This window comes from Myotis lucifugus, unplaced genomic scaffold (assembly GCF_000147115.1).
Source record: "Myotis lucifugus unplaced genomic scaffold, Myoluc2.0 scaffold_84, whole genome shotgun sequence".
Classification (NCBI taxonomy): Eukaryota; Metazoa; Chordata; class Mammalia; order Chiroptera; family Vespertilionidae; genus Myotis; species Myotis lucifugus.
In genome coordinates, this window is record NW_005871132.1 from 145,948 (window position 1) to 167,003 (window position 21,056).

Below are 21,056 nucleotides of genomic sequence, written 5' to 3' on the forward strand. Positions count from 1 at the left end.
AACACAAATGAAGAAAAAATTAAGTTTTTCAATAAATAGTCTGGGTCAATTAGATATACATAAGCAAAAAGAAATAAAATTTCACTCTAATATCACATATAAAATTAATGTAAATTTGATTGGGGATTAGAAAATAAAAGTAAAAAAAAAAGATTCTAAAGTTTAATATAAGAAAATATATCTTTGACCTTGGGGTAGAAAAGCATTTACCAAACAGAACTACTAAAAGCATTAATCATGAAAAGTAAGATTAAAAATTGGACTTCTCTTTACCAACAGCTATCATTAAGAGAATAAAAAGGTGTTAGAGGGATTAGCTAATGCTTTTATGGCAATCATCCAATATAATAAAAGCCTAATATGCAAATTGACCGATCAGCAGTGGAATGACCAGTGGAACGACTGGTCACTATGATGTGCACTGACCACCAGGGGGAAGATGCTGAACACAGGAGCTGCCCCCAGCCCACAGGCCTCAGGCTAGCCAAGGCGGTGCCAGCAGGGACCCCCTGATCGCCCCGCCGGTTGCCCCACAGATTGGTCCTGATTGCCGGCCAGGCCTAGGGACCCTATCCATGCATGAATTTTGTGCATCAGGCCTCTAGTATTGCAATATAAACCTATCAAATCAAATATTTAATGTACCTTAGACTTACACACTCTGGTATGTCTAATACAATTTTGTTTAAAAAGGAGAAATCAGAAAAAATGGCAAGCTACAAAATTGGAGAATTCATATAACACAACACCATCGCAGTTGTTACTCTATAATTTAATGGCATAAAACTCCATTTTAATATACTACTGTATTTGGTTATTAGAAATACCTGGTGCTCGAAGTCTGAGTCCTCAGCTGGGAAGATTCAAAGACAGAGCATGACTCTATGGCTGGGGGCTACACTCATGTGCCTGGTGCCTGGACTGGGGCTACATGACCTAAATGCAATCTATCTATGCTGACAGATATCCTATATAGCATTATCAAGGAGGTAGAACTTCTTTTTTTAAAGTTTTTTTAGTTGATTTTAGGAAGAGAGAAAGGGAGAGGGAGAGAGAGATAGGAACATCATTGTTGAGAGAGAATCATTGATCGGCTGCCTCCTGCACACCCCCTACTGGGAACTGAGCCTGCAACCCTACAACCCAGTCATGTGCCTTGACAGAGAATCAAACCAGTAACCTCTTGGATCATGGGCTGGCGATCAACCACTGAGCCAAACCAGCTGGCCTAGAACTTCCTATATTATGGCTTAGGGCTCATAGGCTTGCATGGTAGCGCAAATGTTCCAGCAAACATATTGAAAGCTATATTATTGTTTATAACCTAGCCTCAGTGGTTACATAGTATTATTTTTGCTATGTTGTATTGATCAAAGCAATTATAAGCTCACTCATAATCAAGGGTAGAAAACAAAGATCCCACTTCAAAGCAGGAGAAATGTCAATACATTTTGTGGTCATCTATTTAAACTACCAGACTCATATATAGAATACATAAAATGCTCCTGTATATCATTATTACAAAGACAGACAATCTAAGAAAAAAAAAATAAAAGGAAAGGAAATAGCCCAGAGACTTGAAATTATAAGAGAGTAAATTACTGTCATACTTTATATGAGCTCTATTAACCTACTTCTATATTCAGATATTTTTAAAAAAATATATTAGACAATACATAATTTTAAAGTGCTAATAGAGGATATTTGTACATGCTGGATGTTAAGAATGGATAGAATTTGAAGAGGTGGGAAAAGGGAAATGATTTAATATCTAACCTCTTCTCCCAGTAAAGATGGATCTTTGCAGCTATGATCTGTGCTTGGGAATTAAGGTTGAGCAAGTATTAATAATGATAAAATAAAAACAGAAAACTATTAAGCCATCTAACCAGTCTTCATTTAATGATTTCTCCTTTCTGGAGAAAGCCCCATTTTCTGGCAAATGTCCCATATATATAGTTTGAGCAGAAGCAGTCATGTCCACATTACACAACTCTCCTATAGTATAGATGACAGATTAAAAGTGGGTGCAATATTTAAGCTAGGATAATCATCTCTTCCTCCAGTTTGACCGACTGGCTATTCTGAATAGATCTGTGTGTCATCTTTCTTTGTCTGGATGAGCAACCAGCAATCTCACAAGCTACTGTCAGCCATATTTTTCATTCTGTGGATTCACAAGCAGAGAAAGTTATCCTGAAAAGATGGAGAATAAAGAACTAGGTGCAAAAAATGGAACAAAAAATGAAAGATATAGAAAGAAAATTGAGAGTCATAAACCCCTAAGCCTATCTTTTTCTTCATCACAGGATACTTCCCAGCTTTGTTAAACCCCTACCAGAGTGGTGACCATTAATATGTTAAGAATCCACAAGTGCTGGCAAGGATGTGGAGAAAAGGGAACCTTGGTAGGAATGCAGAATGGTAGAGCCACTGTGGAAAACAGTATGGAGAGTCCTAAAAAAATTAAAAATTGAACTGCTTTTAGACCCAGTGATCCCACTTCTGGGAATATGTCCTAAGAATCCCAAAACAGCAATCAGAAAGGATATATTCACCCCTATGCTCATAGCAGCATTATTTACAATAGCTAAGATCTGGAAACAAACCAAGGGCCTACTAGTAGATGAGTGGATTAAAGAAAGCTGTGATACACAATGAAATACCACACAGCAGCAAAAAAACAGAGAGAGAGAGAGAGAGAGAAAAGAAGAAGAAGAAGAAGAAGGAGGAGGAGGAGGAGGAGAAGGAGGAGGAGGAGGAGGAGGAGGAGAGAAATAAGAAAATTTTACTCTTTGCAACAGCATAGATGACCTGGGGATTATTATACTAAGTGAAATAAGCCAGTCAAAGATAAATACCATATGATCTCAATTAAAAAAATAATAATAACCTAACGAACAAAATAGGACCAGAGGCATGGATTCATGGAAACTGATGAATGCCAGAGGAAAGGTGGTTGGGAGGGTCTGGATAAAAAATTGTGAAGAGGTTAGCCAAAGAACATATATGCATAGACATAGACAACAGTGTGGTGAAGGCCAGGAGTATGGGGAGTGGGAGCTGGATGAAGGTGGGCAAAGAGGGGGGAAATGCAGGACATCTTTAATAGTGTCAACAATAAAAAATGTGTTGTATAATACATCATCCTTTTTGTTTAACTGGTTTGTGAATACAAACCAAATAAATCTGACTAAGGTAAGAACAAAGGAGAACTGAATATTTAGTAAAAGGCAATGATAGGCTCAATGGAAAAGCATACTGATAACATTTATTGAGGATTTTCTTTATGCCAGATGTTACTCCATTTAGTCCTCCCAAAGGATCATACATACAAGTAATATCCTATATTAGAGAAGAAAAAAACTGATGCTTAGAGAACTTACATAATATACCCAATTTTGCACTAGACAATAGACGATCTAAATGACAAACCTTAATTAGGCTCTAAAGCCTTTGCTTTTCCCTTGTATCTTCTATTCGTCAAATCGAGAAGACTAAATAATATGCAAGAACTAGATTTAAAATGAATGGCAGAGTAAGTTGTAGCCTGGAGAGATTCTTGGATCCAAACATACACTTTATACCGGAGCTGTGAACATGCCTTGGGGCAGTAGGAGCTATTAAGTAAGGGAAACCTGATTAAATGTTTCTTTTCTGTTTTTTTTTTAATCCTCACCAAAAATATGTCTGTTTTTTAAGATTAATTTGAGAGAGAGAGGAAGGAAGAGAGAGAGAAAAAACATTGACGTAAGAGAGAAATTTCAATTGGTTGCCTCTTGTATGGACCCAACCAGGGATTGAACCTGCAGCGTAGGTATGTGTCCTGGCCAGGAATTAAACCCTCAATGTTTTGTTGTACTGGACAACACTCCAACCAACTGAGCCACCCAGCCAGGACCTGATTAGATATTTTAAATCAATGCTTCCAAAATTATTTTTAGGCAGGGCAAACAACTAATTCAGCCTGTTACCATGTTTGGGGGTCAGGTGATAAGGAATTATGATGTATCAAGGTACAATTTTTAAAATTTTGTATGCATTTGAAAATAGGGGTATTGTGAATTCATATTTTAACTGCAACCTATATATATAGCTTAAAGTCTAGTACTTAGATATTTATAAGCCAGTATTTTTTTTTTATTATAACAATACTAGAGGCCCAATACACAAAAATTTGTGCACTCGGGGGCGGGGGGTGGACGGTCCCTCAGCCTGGTCTGTGCCCTCTCGCAGTCTGGGACCCCTTGGGGATGTCTACCTGTTGGCTTAAGCCCACTCCCCAAGGGATCGAGCCTAAGCTGGGAGTCAGACATCCCTCTGGCAGCCCAGGAGCCCTCGGGGGATGTCCACTTGCCAGTGGGGAGCAGGTCTAAGCTGCAGTCGGACATCCTTATCGCTGCTGAGGAGGCAGGAGAGGCTCCCGCCATCACCGCTGTACTGGCAGCCATCAGCCTGGCTTGTGGCTGAGCAGAGCTCCCCCTGTGGGAGCACACTGACCACCAGGGGGCAGCTCCTGCATTGAGTGTCTGCCCCCTGGTGGTCAGTGTGTGTCAGTGACCAGTCATTCCCAGTCGTTCTGCTGTTAGGTCAATTTGCATATTACCCTTTTATTATATAGGACTAGAGGCCCGGTGCACAAAAATTTGTGCACTGTCGGGGGGGTGTCCCTCAGACCCACTTATGCCCACTCACAGTCTGGGACCCCTCGGGAGATAACGACCTGCTGGCTTAGGCCCACTCCCGGGTGGCAGAGGGCAGGCCCAATCCCTAGGTGCCTGCCCCGCAGCTCCTGGTTGGGCTCAGAGCAGGGCCGATTTGGGAGTTGAGACACCGCCCCCTGTCATGCACAGAGCAGGGCGAATAAGGAGGTTTCGATGCCACCCTCAGTCATGCTCAGGGTAGGGCCGATTGGGGGATTGGGGCGCCACCTTCTGTCACACTCAAGGCAGGGTCGATGGGGAGGTTGCGGCACCACTCCCTGTCACATACAGAGCTGGCTGATCAGGGGGTTGGGGCGCTTCCTCCTGTCATGCACAGAGCAGGGCCAATCAGGGGGTTTGGGAGCTCCCCCCTGTCACGCACAGAGCAGGGCCGATCAGGGGGTTGGGGCACTCCCCCCTGTCACACTCAGGGCAGGGCCGATGGGGAGGTTGCGGCTCCACCCCGTCACACACAGAGCAGGGCCCATTGGGGGGTTGGGGTGCCGCATCCTGTCACACACAGAGCAGGGCCCATTGGGGGGTTGGGGTACCGCACCCTGTCACACACAGAGCAGGGCCGATCAGGGGGTTAGGGAGCTCCCCCCTATCAGGCACAGAGCAGGGCCGATCAGGGGCTTGGGGTGCCTTCCCCTTTCATGAACAGAGCAGGGTGGATAGGGAGGTTGTGGCCCCGCCCCCTGTCACACACAGAGCTTCAGGGCGATCAGGGGGTTTGGGCTGCCCCCTGTCACGCTGCTCCAGGGGCCAGGAGGCCTCCTGGCTCCGCTGATCCCAGTGCTAGGAGGCCTCGCTGCTCTGCTGATCCCGGTGCTGGGAGGCATATTACCCTTTTACTATATAGGATAGAAGCCTGGTGCATGGGTGGGGGCCGGCTGGTTTGCCCTGAAGGGTGTCCTGGATCAGGGTGGGGTCCTGCTTGGGTGCCTGGCCAGCCTGGGTGAGGGGATGATGGCTGTTTGCAGCTGGTCACACCCCCTTCAGGGTGGGGGTCCCCACTGGGGTGCCTGGCAGTCTGGGTGAGGGGCTGAGGGCCGTTTTCAGGCTGGCAGGTGACTGAAGCTCCCAACCTCTCCTTTTTTTCTTTTTTCTTTTATTCTTGGATTTATTTACCTTCTATGGCTGTCACTGGAGCTGAGAGCCGGCTTTAGCTCAGACCTGTTGAAAGCAGGTTTCTGGGCTTTGTTTACCTTCTGTATTTGAAACTTTGTTGTGACTCCAGCTCTGAGATCCTGGCTGACTGAAAGCAGGTTTCTGGGGTTTTGTTTAGCTTCTATATTTGTAACAATGTTTCTTAGAGAGCAGCTCAGAGCCCAGCAGCAGCAGGTGGGGAATGTTGGCTTCCTCCGTCACTGGAGCAAGCAAGCCTCCTGTTCGCGTCAGTTGCCTGGCTGCCGGCCGCCATCTTGGCTGGCAGTTAATTTGCATATTGCCCTGATTAGCCAATGGGAAGGGTAGCGAAGTTATGGCTAATTACCATGTTTCTCTTTTATTAGATAGGATATGCATCACTAATACTATGGGATTAATAAATCCACTCCCATCAAGCTAAATTAAATACTATGGAGCTAAATTAACACAGATTTCTAACTAAAAATTTTTCCAATATATTTCCAATTGAAAATGAAAACTGTGAGGAAACTACATTGATATTATACCTGTAACAACCAATACCAAATCCTTCTGTTCTATTCTGAACATTTCAGCAGTCTGTTTCACATGAAGCAGAAGCTTTACAATGTTGACACATGTAGCATTTTTAGTAAAATAAATAATACATACGTGTCCCAGCAAACTATAGTAAGTTTCTTATTTTTACTTAGATATTCAAATTACAGTACTTCCAAATAACTCAACAACTTTGTAGTGACTTTTAAAATGTTGAAAACTGAAGAAAATATCTATAGAAGTAGACATCATTCATCCAAAAGATACAAATAAAGGACATATTTGGGGGAATATTTCACAGGCTATCAGATGCTGATAAGTAAACCTTGGTCTGAAATTCAAGCATTGCTATTTCAGATGTAAAAATCATCATGACTAAAACACAAGGTGGAAATAAATATGAAAATGTCCTAACTAAAGTAGACACAATATATTGGAAATGAGTGGGAAACTGTAGTCAAACAAGCATTGATTTGAAGCACTGGGCTTCGAGAAGCATTGAAAGTTCTTAATCAGAAAAGTGATGAGATGGAATTTGTGTTAAGGAGCTTTGCGGAGGCAGCAGAATGTAGGATGGATGGTACAGGGCACAGTTAAGGCACTGAAACCCACATTGAAAGCCTTCCCAGGAATTGGCCACTCTGTGCAAAGTACCTGGGCTACAGTAATACACAGGGCCTGGAAGCGAATGATTGAATGTGACTGACCTAATAAAAATAAAAGAGGGAAAATAAAATGAATGAGTCAAAATCTAGCAGAGAGGGAGAACAGTGGTTTTACTTATATGAACAAAATAAGTGACTACGAGTGGAATCCTGCTTCCAGAGAAAATGTTAAATTTGAGGCAACAATAGAAATTCTCAGACACGGCAGGGGGTGGGGGATGAGGGCAAGTGATGGGGGAAGGGGAGGCTGGGAGAAGGTCAATGGGGAAAAAAAAGGAAACATATGTACTACTATGTGTAATACCTTAAACAAGAAAATAAAAAAATAAATGCATATTTTAAAATTACTTATTTTAGTGGAATAAGTCACTAAATGAGGACAAGGGTAAAGTTCAAGGTTGAAGATGTAGATTAGAGAATTTTAGATAAAAATAGACATGTTAAGTGAATTCTTGGAGAGAAAATATATCAGTAGATTGAATATATAGAAAGAAAAGATTTGAGCACATGGGAAACCTCATTGTTAGTAGGTAGAAGTAAAGAAGGTGCTCTTATAAAATAGAACAGGAAGGAAAGGCCACAGCAAGGAAGAGAAAGTAGAAAGGATACCCCTGCAAAAGCCAAAGGAAGGAAGTATTTCAAAAGAGAGGCACGTGGTCACTGATACCAAATGTTAGAGTTCAAAGGAAAATAAAACCTGGGGAATAACACTGCATAGGCAGGAAACATAAGGCCATTTTTAATATCTTCCAAGTGAAACACCTGAGCAAAATGTGGACACAGGAGGTAATAGAGGCAGAGGTGTAGATTCAAGGAAGGTTCAAGGGCTTGGCAGGAGAGTGAGACAATCTAAACAGGCATTATAAAGGTAGAGCTGTTCCAAGCAAATGCTATATTAAGAAAAGTTACCTTCTAAACTGCAATGGAAGGAAGTTCTCTCTTCATGATGCTATGCAATGTCCAATTTTGTCTCTTAGAGTTTTAATAAAACAATTGATAAGAAGCATCTTGACATTTCAGAGTTTATAAACTAATGTTTTCCCTTTAAGGCAAAATGAAAATATTAACTGCTGGAGAAGATATTCCTCCATGGCATATTTAGTAAAATGGTATCTTATTAAAAGCTTCATTAATCTATGCATCCAACCATCCTGCAGAGTCTGTCTCAGATTTTGTCATTCTGAATAAAGGCATCTGTTAATTTCTGCCATTACTGAGCCATTTTATATTTGTGCTAAAAAGATTTCAGCTTACTGGTTTTAACCAATTTCTCAAATTTAACCAGGGTATAATGTATGCTGATCTAAACTCACATCATGCTACTGTGCCCTTATATTTGTTTCATCTTTAAATTATGCTTTTAATATTTCTTTACTGGATCCCATGAGTTGTTAATGACAATATTCATTAATATTATATTTAGAGGTGTCTTATTAGAAGCTCAATGCATGTTGTTTCAGTTTGACAGTGGCCTATCAAAGGTTCCTAGAAGGGCTATTTTAAATTATTTTCAGTGCTACAGTTCAAATGCCTGTCACTTCTTTCAAATCAGCATTGTTACTTTCCTTCTGTTAATTCTGTTAGACCTGCATCTCATTTATTCATTTGGATTTCATTATTGCACTGGGGAGAAAATGAACTTATTTGGCCTGATTTGTTTGCCTCAAACATATTTGGCTTCATGGTGATAGCAGATGGGTATAAAAATACATGCATGTATACACTTTGCCTCTCTTCTTGGCAAGTGAATTCGTTCACAACATTTTCTGTAGCACATCTCACATTTAATGTCACAGAAGGGATTCATCTTTTGGCAGTGAACATTAGTAGCCTGAAGAAAGGGGGTCATAAATTCCATTTTCATTTTTTATTAAAATCATACTATGTCAGGGTGTAATTTTCTTTTTTTATGCAGTATAATTTATTCAGTGACCTTGGACCATGTTCCTTTGCTAATCTGAAATGTTGAATCAGTATACTAACAGTTTCTGCAACTTCACACACTTTCCTCTAAGATAAGACCTTACAAAGCTCAGTTTCTAGCTGGATACTCTTTGACAGGAAGAAAAATATTGGTGAATTTTAATGGGAAAAGCAGAGGCCACCGTGAAGTTTTTTAAAGTGGAAGAAAATCTGTGAGTTACACAGAAAAATTAATGTTTATTTTTTACTTTTTATGAGTCCACTCTCTTCAGACTATTATTCTAGTAAAGCCTCATTTAATATCTTTAGTCTCTCAAGTTTCAACCATTGCTTATCTTGCTGTATCTAATTCCTGGACAAGCATGAAGAAAAAACATTAAGGACAATCCTATATAATAAAAGCCTAATATGCAAATCGTCCCCTCAACCAGGAGTTCAACTGCTCGCTATGATGTGTGCTGACCACCAAAGGGAAGCACAGAACATGGCAGGGTGTCAGCAATGTGGTGCTGGCAGTGGGAGTCAGTGGAGGTGCTGCCATCCCTGATGGGCCCCGATGAGAGTGGAATCGCAGCGGGATGGTGGAGTAGGTGAGTGGGCGGGGCCAGGCCAAGATGGGTGCAAGAGGGGCCTGATCACCCTGCTGATCACCCTGCAGATGGCAACTGATGGTAGCGGCGGGGGGCAGGGTCGCTGCCTGGCTCCCTGACACTGAGGGAGCTGGCTGGGGGCCTGATGACTCAGGTGGAGGGGGGTGTGTAAGGGCTGAGGGGCCCAGGTGCTGTCCAGGGCCCAGAGGTCAGCTGGGACCTGCCCTTCCACGCCAGATGCTCACCCTTCGATCACCAGCCAGGCCTAGGGACCACACCCATGCACGAATTTCCTGCACTGGGCCTCTAGTGTATAAATAATTTATTAAACCTAATGGTTTCAGATAATAGTCTCAGTATTCTTTCTAAATAAAGGTTTAACCATAGCTAATTACTTTTTTCTAAACCCACCCTTTTATGGACATGGCTTTTAATGTAAAATAGTCTGAAAATGTAGAGAAAAAGCAGTTACTTTGGTGGCTGTTAGTGATGGCTGCCTAATGGTTCCAAACTGTGCCCAATGGTCCACTTCTAGCATAGGCTTGCTAGCCCTATCACTTTCTGCCATGTCCAGGCTGATTCACTGCAAAGTTCTACCACCTTCTGTCAGTATCCTGCCCTGTTTCATGTCCATCTCATCTATTTGGCAAAACCCCAAACCCAGATTAATTCTTCATCCAGCTTTCCCTTCTAATCTCAAGCAACTCATCCCTGGTGGAGAAAATCATGCTATACCATGCATCCATAGTTTCATTATAAAAATAAACCAACAACCTAAAATTAGATATTTGTGTGAGTATATGTATGTTTCAAAAACTGTTATGTTTTTTTTTAACTGTAGGTCAAACTTTTAGTAGACTGTATCTACACTAATAAAAGAGAAACATGCAAATTAACCATCACTCCATCACTCCACCACTCTGCTACACCCACCAGCCAATCAGAGTGACTATGTAAATTAACCCAACAAAGATGGCAGTTAATTTGCATATACAGGCATGGAGCAAAGACTGAAGACGACTGAAGATGGCGGCGGCCATGGAGCTGGAGCAAGCAGGAGGCTTGGGTTGCTCCCAGTGATGGAGGAAGCCAAGTTTTCTGCCTGCCTTTGGCTCCACTCAAGGAGGGGCTGGGGGCCTGGGCTCCACTCAAGGAGCTGGAAAAAAAAAAGGATGGACTGGGAGCAGCCGGAGCGGAGAAGCCAAGCCTTGCTGCTGCAGCCAAACCAAAGGCCTGGGTCCCAGGTGCCAGAGGAAAACCGGTGCTGGCAGCTAGGGGAAGGAAGGCCTATTGTGCGAATCTTCGTGCAACGGGCCATTAGTAATTAATAATAGTTAAAACATGCATTTTTATTTTTTAGCAAAATTATAAGGAATAGAAAACAGAAATCAGACTGCCTTAATGTAGTAAACTAAAGTACTATTTCATAAAATATTTTGTTATGTGTGTGCATCCTGGGTTATACTATAAAATGAAATTCTTACTGTGATTCATGATCATAATAGCTCACTGATCTAGAACTACACAGGGTACTGATGAGAATGTGAAGCAACTGGAATGCTCAGAATCAGCTAGCGGAAATTCAAAGTGGTTTTAGCCACTTTGGAAGAAATGACAGTTTCTTATAAAGTTAAACATGCTCTTACCAGATGACCGAGTAATTCTAAGTATTTACACATGAAAAATTAAAACATAATCACAAAAAGATTAGTACTTGAATACTCATAGGTGCTTTATTCACAGTAGCTAAAATACAAGAAACAATCCAAATGCCCGTCAGCTGATGAATTGATAAATTGTACATCCAATCAGTGGCATATTTTTCACACGTACAACAACATAGCTGAATCTTTAAATCATTATGTTCTTTGAAAGAAGCTAACCCAAAACAGAGTATGTTGTATTATTCATTTATATGAAATTCTAGAGCAGGCGAAAAACATAGTGACACAAAGATCCATGTTTGCCAGGAACTGGGCATGAGGGAAAGGCTTTGTCTACAGAAGGGCATCAGGCAACTTTAAGTTAATGGAAGCATTCTACATCATGATTACCATTGAGAATACAAACTGTATACATTTCTCAATACTCATCAAAATGCACAATTAAAGTTAGTGACTGTTATTGTATGTAAAGTATACCTCAATAAAGCTGGGTTTAAAAATACTAAAAATATATATTTTTATAGATTTTAAGATAACTACAATATTGCTAAACTCTTAATATTAAAATATAGATAGTATATAGTACTTTTGCTACATTGTATATTTTTCTTCTACTTCAACTCACATTCTCCTTAATTTACCTTCCATTTATATAAATATAAGTATACTACATTAAATTAAACCTTAACCACTTCTGAATATGCTAAATGGAGGTAATTAAAATTTTCCCTATAAGGTATTTTTTTCCTAAAAGCAAGAAAAACCATTGTTTTTGCTTTTCTTTGGAGTGATGTTTTATGGGATTCTTTATATTTGTTTTTAAAAGTTGCATGAGACAATATGAGTCAATTTAAAAATTAGTCTTCTGGTTAGAAAATATTATTAAATAGATTTCCTATAACAATTAGTTCAAAGGTTAATTTTCTAGTTATTGATCTTTTCCAGAAAGAATTTCTTTTTAATTATTTCCCCCTTTTTCCCACTGAAAATTGCTTCAACCTTTTTCTTAAAGAGTTCCTTTGAGTCTATCAATCTTCCACCCACTCCCCTTTCCACAGCAACTGATTCTAGTAGCGTCAGGACAGCTGACTAAGCAATAATCACCCTTCAGCAGAGGACAGTCTGTCTCCACAGGGGAAGATCGGATTGTACTGCAAACTGCACATTCACTTAAGTAGGTAAAACCGAGCAGCATCTGCCCTTGAATAGAAACATTTCTGGGAAAATAATCAACTAAAACTCATAATTACAGATGGCTTGGCAAAAGTGTGGGTAAAATAAAATTAAACATCTAAGCTCTCTAATGATTTGTGCCTTAAAATGAAGTATAGGAATATACTGTATGTGTGTACCAGTTAGCTTTCCTTTCTGTGGTGCTTAGTGTGGAATCCCATAAGCACAGACTGCAATGGTGACTGCAGTTGTATCAAAGTTCACATACTACAGCTTTTCATCTGCCAGTCTTAAGAGATATGCCATCTAACACTTATGATAGTTTTGATTATTTTAATATGTAGTTTACGTTCTCAGTCAATGCCTTTGTGAAACATTTTCAGAGTCTGTTAGAACACATAGGTCCACAAAGTACTAAATAAAAATTTCTTTCTTCTAATTGCTTACACAAGCCTTAAAATGCCAGATGATGCCAAGTTGTTGAGTTATGATACTGGCAAGAAATGGCTCTTCTGGGATGTGGATGCTCTCTAATGATGGGCAGGTCATCCTGGCTTATGGTTTCTGATAAACATGACTGACTCCGTCAAGAGGGCACTTTTTTTTTTTGTATACAGTAGGATCACTTCTCTTGTGTGAGTGATGTTCTAAAGTAGGCCAGATTCTTGTAAAGTCAAAATTAATTCATCCGTAAAGTACACACAGGGTTGAGGGGACACATTCTAGTATGGTCTTTCTCACAAAAGAAAAGAATGAAAGTCCGGACAGATATCTATGCATTTAAACTATTCGTGGCAGTGATATATCATCACATTCAAATAACTCAGTATAGTAGAGAGGTTCCTGAAAGTTTTACTGCATTCTCCTTAACTATCGTGCCTCCCTAACTTTAATACATTTTAATAGTTATGTTTGTTGCTATGAGGAGTAAATGAAACATGAAGTTCCATTTTACAGAAAGTTACATATTAAAATCTAGGCAACCTAAGAAAAATTATACACATAGTTCTGCTCCACTGTATTTCTCTTTAACTACATGGGAGAGAAAGTAGCCTGTGCAAAAATAAAAACAGCAAAGGATTTATATTATTGAATTTTCAGTCATAAATGCAGTCTTGATCGGGTAGATCTAAAAATGAATAAGTCCAATAGGCAGGGAGTTTTGCTACAGAATACAGACTCTAATATAGAATCAAAAGATTTCAGAGACTTACTAAAAAGCACAACCTGGAATCATCATCACAATAATAGCAATCTATCACTGTTGTGGTATGTTCTGCTGCAGGATAATATATATAAAAAGACCCATTTGAATGTCTGTATATTTTCTGCAATCTTGAGTTTCAGATTTCATAAGAAAGCAGATTTGATATGCAAAAACATGTGTCTGAGTAAAGGCACATTTACATATGGACAGGCTCACCAAAGAAGGAGTAAGAAATGTCAGAATGGTGGACATATCACTTTCCAGTTTGATGTGTCTATTGCATCTCATTTGTCTAAGAAGCCCCAACCTTTGGACACACTTAATGGTCAATCCATTCAATCATGGGGATTTTAAATTTTAGCTTATGGGACACTGTACACTTTAAATTGGTCCCAGGTTAACTATCTATTTTGCCACTGCTAGCATCAGTTTCAGCTTTTTCTCAGCTGCTGAGTAGTTTTCCACTGTTCTATCAGCTTTCTAGATACAAAATGCTCTTACTAACATTAATAATTATTATTAACATGCATTGCTATTATTTTGACATTTATTTATTATTACTACTTTATGACATGATTGTTAATTCATTGGTATAATCTATAATTATTAAATATTAGCATTGCATAGTATTATTAATGTATTAATATAATAAATGGATGGTAACAACAATAGCTGTTATTTGTTGTGGTATTGTACTGGCCTGCAGAGTAGATTTAAAGCAAAGGTGAGGTCCCAGCATTTAATGGTTGGGGGTGGAGGGTGGAGTACATTGGTGGTGATATGCATAGCATATGAGAGTATCTCTATCTGTGTGATAGAGTGACTATGAGGAAATTATTTTTTGGACTTTAATGTCAGTTTTTTTCCCCACTAACTTCCTTTTCTACTCTTTTTCTAAGACATCTGGGAAGATGTTACATTGATTAGTTCCCTGATTATGTTTCCAGAGATGTTAAAATCATTTTTATCCAATTGGCTTCCAAGATATTTCTTGTCTTTATCCCCAACATAAAATGACTTACTAGCACATCTTCCCAGATGTCAAACTAGGTTGCTGTTTGCAATCCAAATCGTCTAGTGTATGAGAAAGTGTATGTATTTAATATAATCAGCTATGGCTCATAGAAGGCCACAGAATGCAGCTTGAATCAATACAACAATGTTATACATTTCTGACTTTAAAAATGTGTTCTCATTTCTTCTTCCAATGGGAATATCCTTTCCTAATTTTTTTTTGCCTTGGATTCTTAAAAATTTGCTTGAAATAAACTATTTCTAAATTGATATTAAGCAGCTGATTAATAAAAATAAGAGTCACATGTTTAAACTGGAAAGTAGTTGAGTAATGTTGCCTTTTGAGTATCAGTATAGAATCTTATATATGGAATAATCTAGGAAGTTGATCATGGTCACTTAGATGTTTAGCAATAAATTTAGGCATGGGACCTAAGTTGGGGATATTGCTAGTATATTGTCTGCCTCTCAGAAGGGATTATTTTTTACAAACAAACTGTTTTTCTTTTACTTTTTAATTTATTTTTTAATATCTTTTTTATTGATTTTAGAGAGGAAGGGAGGGGGAAAGAGAGATAGACACATCAATTATGAGAAAGGATCATTGATTGGTTGCTTCCTGCACACCCCCTACTGGGGGTCAAGCCCGCAACGTGGGCATGTGCCCTTGACCAGAATCAAACCAGGGACCCTTCAGTCCACGAGCCAACACTCTAGCCACTAAGCCAAACCAGCTAGGGCTCAAGAGAGAATTTTTGCATGACTTCAACATAGGTATAATATGATCCAAAAAGAATTGCAAATAGAATCTGTGTCATCTATTATTTAAGCCTACTTTCTAAAAAGAACATTTTCTTTCATTTTTTTCTCTCTTTTAGAAAAGATTTACCTTGATTCAACATTTTTTTTCCATCCTAAACACATTTTATTTCTTGGATGGTCTCTTTCCCCTTTATTTCTACTTGACCTAAATTTCTGTATTCCTTTAATTACCTTCAATTACCTTTAATTATCTTGTTTGTATTTAATTTTCAGTGTTGGTATTAATTTTAAAACAAATGAGTTTTGGATCCACAAGAAGTCCAACATACATAGTTTCTGCCTTGAACCTCATTCCTAACCTTCAGCCCTAAACCTATATTGTTCTATAAAGTAGTCAAGAGTAGTAATGAAAGCCTGGTCGGTGTAGTTCAGGGGCTGAGCATAGACCTATGAAGCAGGAGATCATGGTTCGATTCTAAGTCAGGGAACATGCCCAGGTTGCAGGCTTGATTTCCTGCATGCGGGAGGCAGCCCATCAATGATTTTCTCTCATTACTGATGTTTCTATCTCTCTTTCTCTCTCTCTGTCCCTCCCTCTCTAAAATCAATAAAAATATATTTAAAGAAAAAAATAGTAATGAGAATTTTAAAGTGTTCTTAGTAATTTAAGAAACATATTTTTCTCCCATTCTTGGGTAACTCATTTTATTTCACTTAATGAAAATGACGATAATGAAGATGATGATGACAATAGTAATTGGTGAAACTGTTCAATCATGAAAATAATAACAAGTAGTAGTAATAGTAGTGGTAGTAGTGGTGATGGTTGGTGGTAGTTGTGGTAGTAGTGGTGATGGTGGTGGCTGCAAAAGTGATGGTAGTGATAATGGTAGCAGTAGTAACAGGAGCAACATCAAGCAGTTCCAGCAGCAGCAGCAGCTAATAGTTAATACTAGGCATTCAACCATGCCTTTTCAACACCTTCATATAAACATCATTTTTATTAGATTGAGTCACACATTAACTTGCTCATATCCAACTAATTTTGAACTACTAAATGAAAGTATGTACACAAATGAGAAAGTGAGGTGTCAAGTGTTAAATAACTTATGTGAATTTCCCTGGTAAAATAATTGACAGAGTTCAGACATTGGTATATTCTATTCAAAAATCCATGTTCTTAAATTATTCTAATCTTAAGTTCTCATGTTTTATAAGCCATTCTACCAAGATTTTCCATGAGTACAAGTTATGTCTTCCCTTTCTCCAATGTTCCTTAAAGATCCCAATATTCTACAATGGGCGGCTCCCAATATGCCATACATTCAAAAAGTGTTTAGTAAAAGTTAAAGAAGATAAAGTCCACGTCATTCATTTTATATGCTCCAGGAAACCTATTAAACAGTTTGTACAGTAAGTGGTCACAAAATTGAAGTGAATTAGATGACTGGGAGAAATGAATTGCTCTATAACATCCACTCTGTTGGAATGTAGTGCTGTTAATAGTCAATTAGTTGTTCCTCACATCTCAAAGAAAGCTACTAGACAGTGTTAATGACATGTAGCAAATGTGTACAGTCTGTTCTTTACATTTTGTTTTGGCAGGTAACATTGCCAAGTAATATAATCTGCTCACTTTGATATTATTGGTTTTATTTTTTAAATTAAACCTTTTTTGTTTGCTTGCTTATTTTGTTATCAGTGATGAGGGCTGAGGTTTGGAGATTTTCACAGAAGAGAACAGTTCCCAAGAGGGCAGTCTAGTTCAAGGAAAGTAAGAAAGATGAGGTCCATCTGTCCACAGCAAAGCAGTCCAGAATTGAGGCTACTTCCCCAGCTGTTAAATGCAAATCAGCCACAGGGACATGTATAGGCAATGCAACAATTACTGTGTCTTTTTGTACCTTTGCCAAGAGATATTAATGTGTTGGATGAGTATTGATCTTTTATGATATACATCACAGCAGCATCCATAGATATGTATGATATAGCCCAGTTCATTGCACACATGGGGAAACTTACACAATACAGTGATCAAACGCTACAGCAACCCAGGAGAGAAGTTGAGAAGATATCTAGAAGAGCTCCTGGTCATAAAATAACAGTATACCACATGCATGCACTCAGCCCTTCATTAATTATGTCAGTTAACATTGCTTTCAATGCATAGTCCCTGGGCATGGGATGGAAGGTGGGGGGCGGGGGGAAGCAGCCAGCAGAAAATGGAAAACCCTTCCAATTTGATGATTTTTCTTACAAATAAAAGAAAGTTACAATAGGAAAACTTGAAAAAAATTACACAAACACAAAAAGCAATTTCCTTAGCTACTTATTTTCAGCCTTGTCTCTATTATTTTAGTACTGAGTCAGAAAACAGCTTCTTTCTTTACCTCCTGCTTTTGTTTTGAGCTGGATTCTACTGTCAAGGTGTTATGAGGTGGAGAAGAGGAGAACTTACTGTTATAAAATAAGCATGTGCCCCTAAAAATCTAGTCTTTAATCACCAGGTAAAAACGTACAGAGAGTGGAGTACTATCTTTAAGACAATCTAGCCGTAGGGCCTCAATTTCTAGGTGACTGAAGTCTAGAAAAATTCAGCAATTGCTAATAACAGTCACTCTTTGACTCAGGATGTTATGCCCTGATAAATCCATCTTAAGTTAAAAACATCCTTAAGTCTAAAGTGGGCTTGATACACCTCACCTAGCAAACATCATAGCTTAGCCTAGCCTACCTTAAATGCACTCAGAACATAATATCCAGAAAACACAGGCACCACAGTACCCTATAGACTATCGGTTGTTGAGACCCTGTGCCTGACTGGGAGCTGCTGCCCACAGCAGCTGCCTAGCATCATAAGTGAGTATCTCACTGCAAGCCACTAGTCTGGGAAAAGATCAAAATGCGAAGTGCGGTTTCTACTGAATGTTTATTCCTTTTGCTCCATCGTAAAGTCAAAAATTCATGTTGAAACATCTTAAGTTGGGGAACTTCTGCAGTGTGCAAGATGGATAAATGCTGTACATTACACAAACATACAAAGTTATTGGAAGTCAATCTAAGGAATTACTTAAGTCCACAGATCAGAAAAGGGTACAGGGACACAAAAATACACCATTCAGCCCAGTTCTGCCTCTGACAAAACCAGAAAGGATTGTTTCTTGCAAATCATGGTAGTAGTTAGTCCTAACAGGCACCAACCTCTGAAGGCTGTGTTTTGTTCTTAAGTCACAACAGATAAATCAGCATATTTTGAACCTAATTAAATGTATGACTTCCCTACTTTGTGAAGTAGTCAAGTGTTTATGATTGGTTTCTTAGGAACTAGAAACTAGGTGAACAAAGATAAATAATCAATCCTTAATCCCTAATTCCTTAGTCTCAAGGGATTCATTCTGTGGTTTGGAGACCGATTGTTAAAATATAGTGAATGTGGGAGCTAAGAAGAGAGCAGTAACCTATGGGCCAGGTTAGAACAGCAGTAGAACAGCATGTCCTTGTTCTTAAAATCATCGGTTACAAACTTCAAGAAGCTAGGACTAGCATTGGCTAGTTTGGACCTACCTTCTCCCTAGAGATGCCCTTATTACTTAATAAGCAAAGTCTCTTATTCCCATTCTACTTTCCTAGTACTTTTTAAAACATATTTTTTATTGATTTCAGAGATGAAGGGGGAGGAAGAGAGAGATAGAAACAGCTGCCTCCTCATGCCCCATACTGGGGATTGTGACTGCATGAGGGCATGTGCCCCGACTGACTTGAAAACCAAACTATGATTTGATTCATAGGCCGAAGCTCAACCACTGAGAAACACCAGCTGGGCTACTTTCCTAGTCTTTAAAATCAATCCAATATATCTGAAAATGCCAGTTCTGGAGAGGCAGAGCTTCCCTTTTGGAATGCCTGCCTGTTCTCTGACTGGGCCTTGCAGAGGTGAGTATAGTTAAATCTCTCCCTATAAGAGAGAGAGCTGCATACCCTTATAATAAGAATGAGAAAAACAATTTTTTCTCTCTTATAAAATTTCAGAAGGGCCTAATTGCACTCATTAGTAAGTTGGAAGATTTTTTTTCCTAAACATATTCACAGTGAGTCTAAGACAGGTGTGTAAGACATATAATTATGTAGAAATCATATTTTAACTAGTCCTTTGATTACCTGTTTGTTTTCCTTCACTGAACCCTCACACTAAACCATACAGGCAGGATGGGGACATAAAGCATACTCAAAATATAGGCCCCCTATTTTACATATGTTCTGTAGAAAGAGGGGTGGAGAATAGAATGACAAATTCAAAATGATCCATTCAAATGTTGGAATATTGAATGCACCATGATTGGCATTCTATCTAGTCTAAAGACTTTTAGTTCCAAATTCCAGTGACTTTCACCAAAAGAAAGCAATTCACAAAATGCTCAATGACTTCTCAGATTGCCTGCAACTCTGTCACAAAGCCCCACTGGCAGAAAGGTCGCCTGCTACAGGCAGCATGCAAAAGTCTGCTTTAGTTACAAATAAAGTTTGAATATAAGAAAATATCTCTTTAAAGAAATAAAAGAAACTCCCTGTTGGTTGAGATTTCATCTAGATTGGTCTAATTTGCAGAGTATTATTTCTAGGGATTTTTTTTCATTGGGTTTTCTTTGGGGAGAAACCATTGGTAAATTAGTAGTGGCCTTGAGGTATGTGTATAGAACTACCTTTTATTGAAAGCTTAATATGTACCAGGCTCTGTGAAAAGCACTCACTTTACAAGTTTTCCTTCATTTAATCCTCTCAACAATATTATATGGTAACATTTTATTACCTCTACTTGACAAGGGAGGAAACCAAGACTTAGGAAAGATAAGCTACGGGTCGCAGGTCAGATATACAGTAGATGTTCAATGGTGGAGGGATGATTTAAAATAAGAAATCTAACTCCAAAGACAATGTTCCTAATTTCCTCTTGATGTCATGAAAATAAAGAGAACTCACCCCTTTCCTGGTAATGTTGTCATGAGTAACTGATGTTCAATGGTCAAAGGAACCCCAGAGATGATTTTAACCAATGCCCTCATTTTACAGATGAGACAATGTTTTTAAGCTTCTATTTTTATTTCTATTGACATAACATACATTATAAGAATTTCTATGACCTGGATGTTTACAGTTTATTCTAGTAAATATTGTTTAAATACTATTGTTTTAAAAACAAATTCAAATCTGTAGATTATATAATGGTTTCCTAAGAAAACAGCTTTTAAGGGTGGCCCCTTCCAAGCTTTATGCATAACAAATAATGTATACAAAGAGATGATCATATCATCTTACTTTGTATTACTCTTCCCACAGTATATAATTTTCTATGTATCTCTATAGTCCACACATTCATCATTTTAATGGCTATGTAATATTCCATCAAGCTAATGTACCATAAAACTAATTCAATGTTTTTTTATGAAACATCTGACTTTATTTACTAAATGCAAACTAAGTTTGTGTGAACGTGTATTAGAAATTGTTAGACATGTTTTCAATGAAAAAATATCTTTGCAGAAATAGGCAGATTGTTATCTATGTTCCACAAACCAGATTTGAGAGAAACACTTTAATGAAATGCATAGAGCTTTATTTATTCTCATTTGAAATGATGAGTGCTGGAATAGTAATTCTTTACCTGTCATATG